Raw genomic sequence first — 8925 nt, forward strand, 5'->3', positions numbered from 1 at the left:
TCATTAAACACTAATAATTCAGTCGCAATTTAGGTATAGCAATATCAACTGTAGCAGCACGATTGTAATTACTAAATGATAGTCAATTAGAACTGTTACCATGCGTACAAATGAACACTTAATTTAATACAAGTCAATAAGTTAATGTTCTTCCATTCGATCTGCTTTACAGACACCAAGGTCAAATTATCGAATCGTTGATGTACATCGTAAATAAATGTCCATTACAACTAATGTGGTTTGTATTACCGAGTGTTTGTGTGCGTATGTGGGTGTTTGTGGTGTGGGTAGTGGTGGCGCAGTGGTTAGCAAACAAATTCCTGGTGGAAGGTGGCAATTGTGTGCAAGGTTGCCTTACCTGCACCACAGGATGAGTCTCGAAAGGATTGTAAGGATGCCCTAGTGGTCCTCCAATATAAGGACTGCACTGATTACCTAGTTAAGGTCTAGAATGTGACCAAGAGACCATTTTTCTTGGTGGTTCTTCATGCTTTCAGCATCTCCGACCCTCTGCTCATGATCAGTAAGGACCTTCATGAGAGTGGGCCTGTTCACCTTGGGGTGAGATAGCGATGTCATCTGGCTTTTGCTCTATTTAACACATTTTTTGACAACGTGCTTTAAAAAGCTTACAAACCTGTGTAAGTTGAATTTCCATCTGGTATTGATACCTTATAACACATTCCTGCGGAGGGAGCTGGTAGGAACGTTGGGTTGCTCGGTCAATGGCCAGAGTCAACGGCGGCGTGGTGTATTCCACAAATATGGCCGACTGTGAGGGCGGGCACAAGCCGGCGTGAGTAGGTTAAACGTTGAGTTTTATAAGGACACCACGGGGTGACCAGCACCTCTACACCCAGCCCCACCCCTCCCACCCCCCACCCAGCCCCACCCTCCCCACCCAGCCCCTCCCCACCCTCCTCATCCAGCCCCTCGCCACACTCCCCACCCAGCCTCTCCCCACCTTCCCCTCCCTCCCCACCCAGCCCCTCCCTTCACGACGGACGGACGGACACAATAATCCCCTGTGGGCTGGTGTAACCAGGAGGTTCCTACCAGTAACATAGGTGTACACACACACAGTGTGGTTAACATAAGTGTACACACAGTGTGGTTAACATAGGTGTACACACACAGTGTGGTTAACATAGGTGTACACACACAAGCGCCGTTGGCTTCCCCACAAAGCGGTACCTATTTTAGCGACCCAGGAGGAATGGTGTGGGTTTTTTTCAAAACAGGAACCGAACCTCGTATAGCAGCAGCTCCCAAGGTCGGTAGTTGATACTGCACACGTGTGTACAGTGCCCTGTGCAGAAATGTGTACAGTGCTCAACTAAATGTTTGACCGGGCAGGGCCCACTGAGCTGTATACGATTCCGAAGTGACCTTGCCTCGAATGATGGCTCAACGAATTGGCGGCTTATAATGTCGACATTGAGAGCAGCCGCATACTCCAAACGCATGTTATTGATTCTCCACGTGGAGGGAAACATGTCGTGAAGATGGCCGGACGTGGTTGGTGGCCACTCACCCCCTCGTGTGTGCCGTGGCCGCCTCCCTCCCCACCCAGCCCCTCCCCTCCCCACCCTGCCCTCTCCACCTAGCCCCACCCCTCACATTTTTCGATGCACGACGGACGGACACAATAATCCCCTGTGGGCTGGTGTAACCAGGAGGTTCCTACCAGTAAAATGGAAGCTTCATTCATACTCAGATGCAGTTAAGGGAGTATTCCCTACTGCTAAACCACATGCTGGTCTCTTGGTATAATATACAGGCTGGTTACAGGTACAATTTTGTGCATAATTTATCAGAGGTGTTCTCTGTGCTGATTTTGGAATTTCCACACCTATTGTGCTGTGGGATTTCAAATCTTGGGTTGGTGATCCCATGGATGAACTTACCACAGATATATTGGACACAATGGGGTCCATGGGCTTTACCCAGTCTGTCTGTAGTGCAACTCATGATCATGGCCATATATTTGACCGAATATTTTCTCAGGGTTTAACAGTTGGGGAACTTAGCTTTCTCCCCCCTCCCCCCAGGGCTGTATTATCCCATAGGCACAGGAGATATTGTACGTTGGCGTATAGCTCACCGTGACACTGACCGGGCAGTCCTTGTAGTCTGCCAACGCCGAGTACCTTGAGGCGGCCTTTCTGACAAAACATTTTTTTTGTCGCCAGGAAGATTGGTTCAGCAAGAAACTGCCCTGCTCGGCTCTTCCTGAATGGTTGACAGTCTGCTACATCCTGAAGCAAGAGATTTCCCTTCGTTTTTCACCAACACTATCTCGCCCAGAAGGCAATCTGCCTTACAGTTTGTCCCATGGTCAATTTCACTACAGAGGCTCCTCTCTTCTTAGAGAGGCTCGCTCCAGGTGTCTCACCCAAAACCTCACAAAACTTGCTCCCGGGATAAATTGGTCCCCCTGCATTTTTGAAACCATGCCCTAGCAGTGATTGGCAGAACCATCTAAAAGTTGATCACCTTATTTGTCAGGTAGGTCCCTCAGAGTGTCCATAGGCTCCCCCCGTGTCACCTGAGGGGCCTGTCCTGTTTGGGGTCCCGCAGGGATCTGTTTTGTCACCACTGCTTGTCAGCGAGTATGTTTGGCCACTGGAGAGCATCATCTGGAGGCATGGTCTGTCCTGCCATAACTACAGTATGCTCATTTACCGGCACACCTGAGCATGAATTTGCACTGTTTGACCGTTTGTCCGAGGTGTCAGCCGTATATCTGAAGCAACATTGGCTAAAGCTAAATCCTGACAAGACGGAGGTAATGATCATGGCTTCTGATGCTAGATCCAGGTTGGACCACAGGGTGATGTCAAACTTTTGCTTACAAACGGGCTCTGGCTATGCACCTTGTGTCAAAGTCTATAACCTGGGCGTTTTATTTCACCGCGACCCGAACATGTGTGCGCAGGTGGCGGCTGTGGTCAAACCCATCTTGCTTTATCTTCGCCAACTCCGTGGTTTGCTCCCTTTCCTGTTGGCGACCTCAAATCATTGACCCGTGTCTTTATATCGGTGCATATCGACTGTGGTAATCCCTTCATGCAGACCTCCCATGTGTCCTCGTTGCGGTAGCTTCAGCCAGTACATTTGGCGTCCTCTGGTCTAACATCAAAGACACCAAAGACCAGAGGATGCCTTTTAGGGGAAAACCTATTCTAAGCATATGTTTTTGTTGTTTTTATATTGTGTTGCGTGCAATGGAGCTGGTGTCATCTTGGTTTTCTCACTAGATTATGATCTGGGTGACCTGGGTTATGTTACTGGATATGCAAATCACCGGTGGAAAGTGGTATCTGAATCAAGTTTGGGCCTCTCATAGGTCAACACAGCCTGAAATGTGTACCTGGTGTGGTGTATGAAGATCGGCAGGAGGAGCCAATGGTGGCTAGGAATCTGTGATGCTGACTATGATATCTCCACGTTCATTGCCAGTTTTCAGAGGTGCTTGCAATCAGCTAGCTATAAGTTTAGATCTCAAATTATCTATGTATAGACATATATACGTAATTGTGTTCGTTCCCTTTGCTACTGTTAATTTCAAAGGTTATCTATTGATGTCTAATTTTGCCAAGGACTGCAGTAGAATTCTTATTCCTGACCATTTTCACCCTCGTTTCTGAAATAAAGACAAAGCAGATAATTGGCAATTTATTTTATCGTGATTTTTTTGTATGTAAAGGAAATGAATCTCCCAAAGGAGTTGTACCTTTTGTTAGACCCTGATCAGGATCAAAAGATCATCGCAGCGAATGCCACTGATACCACGACACCGAACCATAGCGTCCTTATTTTTAACAGATCATGTCATTTTACCTGAAACAAGGACTGCTCTTACATTCCCATTAGCACCGTCTGGCTTGAGGTCTTCCCCTTGGTCATCGACCTGTGCATGTATTCATGCACAAAGATAATCCGTTCGACACGCAACGTGACAACAAAGAATTCATTAGTGGATTGGTTTGCACAGCTTGTTTGTATTTCACAATCATGTCGTGCATTCCTGTACCGTATTGATCTTGCAGCCGTGTTAAATCAATCAGTATTGTTTGTACACTCTTTCGAGTTACAATTACATAACAATTGTGATGTTGAAAAAAGTTTAATTGCAGCAATTTACTCATCATCCAATGTCGGGGCACCAAAAACCACGATGGACACTACTATAGATATTTCCCCAATACACACAACGATATTAACCTGCTCCAATATACCCATTGCTGCTCCCATTCGCTGTAGCCAGCGATGCCACCTAATAATATAATAATTTCTTAAAATATTAATCAGATTAAGAAATGTACATCTGGAACCTTTGCAGTAATTTACATAATCGCATTGACCGCAGGAACATATCACAGAACTACAGTGACTCCTCTACGATTTAGGTTAGAGAGGTCTGTTCGTAAGTCGATTTATTCGTAAGTCCAACTTTACTCCTGTCGATTTCAAACATGTTGCACGGCGTGAACTCAACACGGGGAATGGCTTTAAAAGTTGTATAAACTTCTGTAGATGTAGATGCCACTGGTTCTTCGTGTTGTGGAGATGTAGATGCCACCACCACCATCAATTGTTCCGCGGGTGAACTTACGACTCTCGCTTCGAACATGCAACTGAACATACGGCAGAGATTACAACCGGGTACCCGATACCCATACCCTACCCGATACCCGGCTACCCATACCCAGCCGGGTACGGGTACGGGTAGACCGTGAGTCACTGGTGATTAACTGTTTGCCACTCATTTCCCAACGTCTTGTCTCTTCTCACAATTCAAGCTCCTAGAATCAACCTACCCGCGCCTGCAACATGGCTTCATCCCAGAGGTCGCAATCAGGTACCCGATACCCGTACCCTACCCGTACCCGGCCGGGTACGGGTAGGGTACGGGTATCGGGTACCTGATTGCGACGGGTACGGGTAGGGTACGGGTACGGCCGGGTACGGGTACCCGTTTGCGACCCTGGTGCGGCCGGGTACGGGTAAGGAATCAAAACCCGTTTGCGACCTCTGACATACGGACAGGTTTGTTCATATCTCTGAAAGTCGAATGTTCGTAAGTAAAGGATTACTCTTTAGTTCTACCTGATGACGACTGCTTGTGTTGCAATCGAAACGTCGTATTCTATTATTTAATTTATTTTATTTCTACGTGACTTTACCGAAAGAACCAAAGAGTAATACTATATTGATTTTTAAAAACTCATAACAGTTTGTTTAATAACGCAAAATGTAACAGCTACTAATAGGTAACTATTCACATATCTGTTCAAAAAGCGTTTAGCAGGAAACCGTAAAAAATTTTAATTTCCTTTATATGCTGGAGTGTAAAGTGCAGTCTCTGACTCTTATCTGCAGTCTGGGCTCTCTGTGTAATATGAAGAAGAGCCATTGCCTGAAATGTTATCGATTACATACTTTTTAAGGCCACGGTGTTATTGAAATGTGCAGCATCACAAAGTGATATTATTTTATTTCATCATGGCTTATTGTGTAGCCACATTTCAATGGACAGAGACCACCAACTCACGACACTTGACATCACTGTTCTATTGATCCACTGCAGGCAGCTGAACCCCAGATTTGAATCCAGGGTCTTCGTGTTCTCACCGAGCCATTAAGATCCTCCCCTGAGCCACTCGTCGATCTCCATTGTTGCACACTTGTGTTGCTAATTAGAGCAAACATGTAGTTAATTCCTCGATTTCTTTCCCCTCCAGAAGAATTACAATTCAGCAGTTGTTCTTAATTGCAGTTGTTGGCGCTACGTGCCAAACTGCGTGATCTAAGCAGCTGGTGCGCTCACCAGCAGATACCCAGGTATTCTACAGTAATCATCATCCATTGACATCCGTGTTGACTGCTTCGTGCACCACGTGTAAGCCACGTCTGATGAACATGGCTGACCAAAAGCTCGCATGACCCCAAAAACAAAACATGTTACGCCTTCCCTCATGGTGAATAAAGATTATGTGCGGTACGCATAATAATCATTATTCAGCCCTTTGTAAATACACTGCTCGGTGAAGGCCTCCCCGCACTTTATTGACCATACTTCACCACCCTAGTCAGTGTGTGTGTGGGGGGGTTCTTGGATCATCTCAGATATCACGCACTACTTATGTCAGCCGTAGCAAGCAAGCAACATTGGGTCACTGGGTTCGTAAAGCAATGCGCAAACCGGTAGTCCCACCACTCCCGCCACGTGCAGTCCGGTAGTCCTTTGGTAAGACCACTTTAACATCTTGTTTTATAGTTGTGCACGCTGTATAAAAAAAGTAAGGATCCAATCCCACCACACTTAACCCCCATCATCGACTAGGCATATAGCGATGCACTCATTCGTTAATTAAAACCAATTCACATATGTTGTATGCAATTTATTCACGTAATCCCTGTAACCACTATAGAGGCATTACATTTAAAACAATGCAACCATTAATATATATAATATATATATCTATATATATAATATATATCGGTTCTCAAGAGCGGGGAGAATCGTTCCATGAACATTGCCCGCCAACTCTCGTCTCCCACATCACACCCGCGGTCAATGCCTCCATCGCTTGTGATTTTGTTTTCGTTTGCCCTCAAAATTGCCACTGCAGTTATCTCAGCACAAAGAAAAACTGTCAGCGGACCAAATGATTTCAACCCCAGGTTAAACCTTCCTTTCATTGGAAGAAAAAAAAACTATCCCTGAAAGGGTAATTTTATCTCACCTCTCCCGAGGCCTACATGATCGGGTCAAATTGTTTCAGCTCTGGTGATTCCACTGAAACTGACCTCCTTTTCTCCTTTGATCGCGACGTTATCCACCTCGTTATTCTCACAGACCTCACGGCTGCCTTTGACAGCATTGACTACTCGGTCCTCTAGCACCTTCCAGACTGTGCATACATCTCTGGCGTGCTCATCATTCTTGCCTCTGCTCACACTGCTCATCGTCATAGATTTACATATCCATGCAAGGGCTGTGTTCTTATGAGATGACCCATTTTCATGGTGCATCCACAGAATAAATTTTTTTTCTTTCTCTGACCTTCTCAGTTGACCTTTGCCCACTTGCCAAATTCGTCAAAACCAACGTAATTATTATGCTTGTGACCCGCAGCTTTCCGTAGCCATTGATTATATGCATGTTATCCTTCATGTATAGAGGTAGGTGAATAAAGATATATGTTGGACAGTATTGCACTCATTTTTACTGGCCCAAATGTTCAATAATGTACCTGCGAAAGTCATAATATTGAGCTTGTAAACCACGTTCTATACAATATATACTGTGCACCAGAAACATACCGTATAAACTAAACTAAACACATGCATAACAAACATTAATATTCCCCTTTTAGCCTTATAGACGTATGGGCACTTGCTCTTTAGCGAGCACCTACTCAGGGTGGCATAGTACACGAAGAGATGGCGTGGCCAGTACCATCCACGTTAGGCCACCTTTGCCGCTACTCACCGAGGAGTGGCCAACGACAGGTTCAGATATCACTCCTCGCTCACGTTAGCCATGGTCAGACATAGATTTCAGGTCGCCGAGTTCAAAGCAGTCCGTGCGAACCACTTTGTCACCATTTCTCACATGTATATGAACTTTCACATACACACAGTGCAAGTGTGCACGGCATGCATCCGCCACAGGTTCGGCCCAGTGCCCAGCTAATTTAATCTAGCACTGTGTATAATCACACATTATGCATAATCACACGTTGGCTCACAGTAGTAGATATGCATTAGAAATATAATATAAATACTACTGAATCCACACATTAATCTATTCAGCGAATATGATTACAGTACTTAACGCCAGAGCAGTGTGTGAATACGTATGAAAGTGCATGCCAGATGAGTGATAGATTACACATTTGTCACCGCTCATTTGAAACATACAAATTGCTATGTAGAAATATATATATATTTTTTAAATACAATTTTAATTATAATTCTAAACTTTCCCACCTGATGACGGACGCTTGTGTTGCGCCCAAAACGTCGTGATTTATTTTATTTTATACCTACGTGACTTTACCGAAAGAACCAAAGAGTATGATTTCCTGCAGTCAAACACGTACGCCAAGCTCTTAAGCTCTTAAGGCTAATGGTTACTCCGACTACACAATCCGCAAAGCCATCACTCCAACCATCAAGAAGGATCCTGTTGAGGAGCCTTTCAAAACCATCACCTTACCCTACATTGCTGGGGTCACAAAAAATATATCCAAAATCCTGATAAAACACAAGATCCAGGTCCGATTCAACACAGTACATAAAATCCGTGATCTGGTCCCGTCTGTAAAAGATGTGGTTCCAGACATACAGTACCCTGGCGTCTACAAACTAAGTTGCCTCTGTGGTAGCAGTTACATTGGAGAAACCAAACGACATGTCTCGGACCGCATCCGTGAACATAAAGCAGACTTGAAACACGGTAGGACAAACACCTCAGCCGTGGCAGATCACTGTTATAATTCAGTGGGCTCACATGATATTGACTACTCCAAGACAGAGGTTCTCTGCAAGCCATTTGGCTACCATGAGAGATTCGTTCATGAGGCGATCCACATATACAAACACAGAGACAATTTCAACCGAGAAGATGGATTCTGGCTTAGCAATCATTGGAAGGACGTAATAAACCATTTCGGATCTTAACTGATTGTGTTCACGTTTACGGTGACTTTCAGACCGCGTTCCACTCACTGGCATTGTATTCTCTGCAGGGAATGGATTCTTTGCTCCGCTGCAAGTTTCACACTACTCACCCATTGACATATTTCGTTGCTTCCTCTTAGTATCTTTCACGCGACGGTCAATGGTACAGTGTATAGCGGATTGTATAATAATAAATAGTATAAAATTGTAATGTTTAATACAATGTACGAA

Source organism: Lampetra planeri, chromosome 11, assembly GCF_965212315.1.
Source record: "Lampetra planeri chromosome 11, kcLamPlan1.2.h2, whole genome shotgun sequence".
NCBI classification, from domain to species: Eukaryota; Metazoa; Chordata; class Hyperoartia; order Petromyzontiformes; family Petromyzontidae; genus Lampetra; species Lampetra planeri.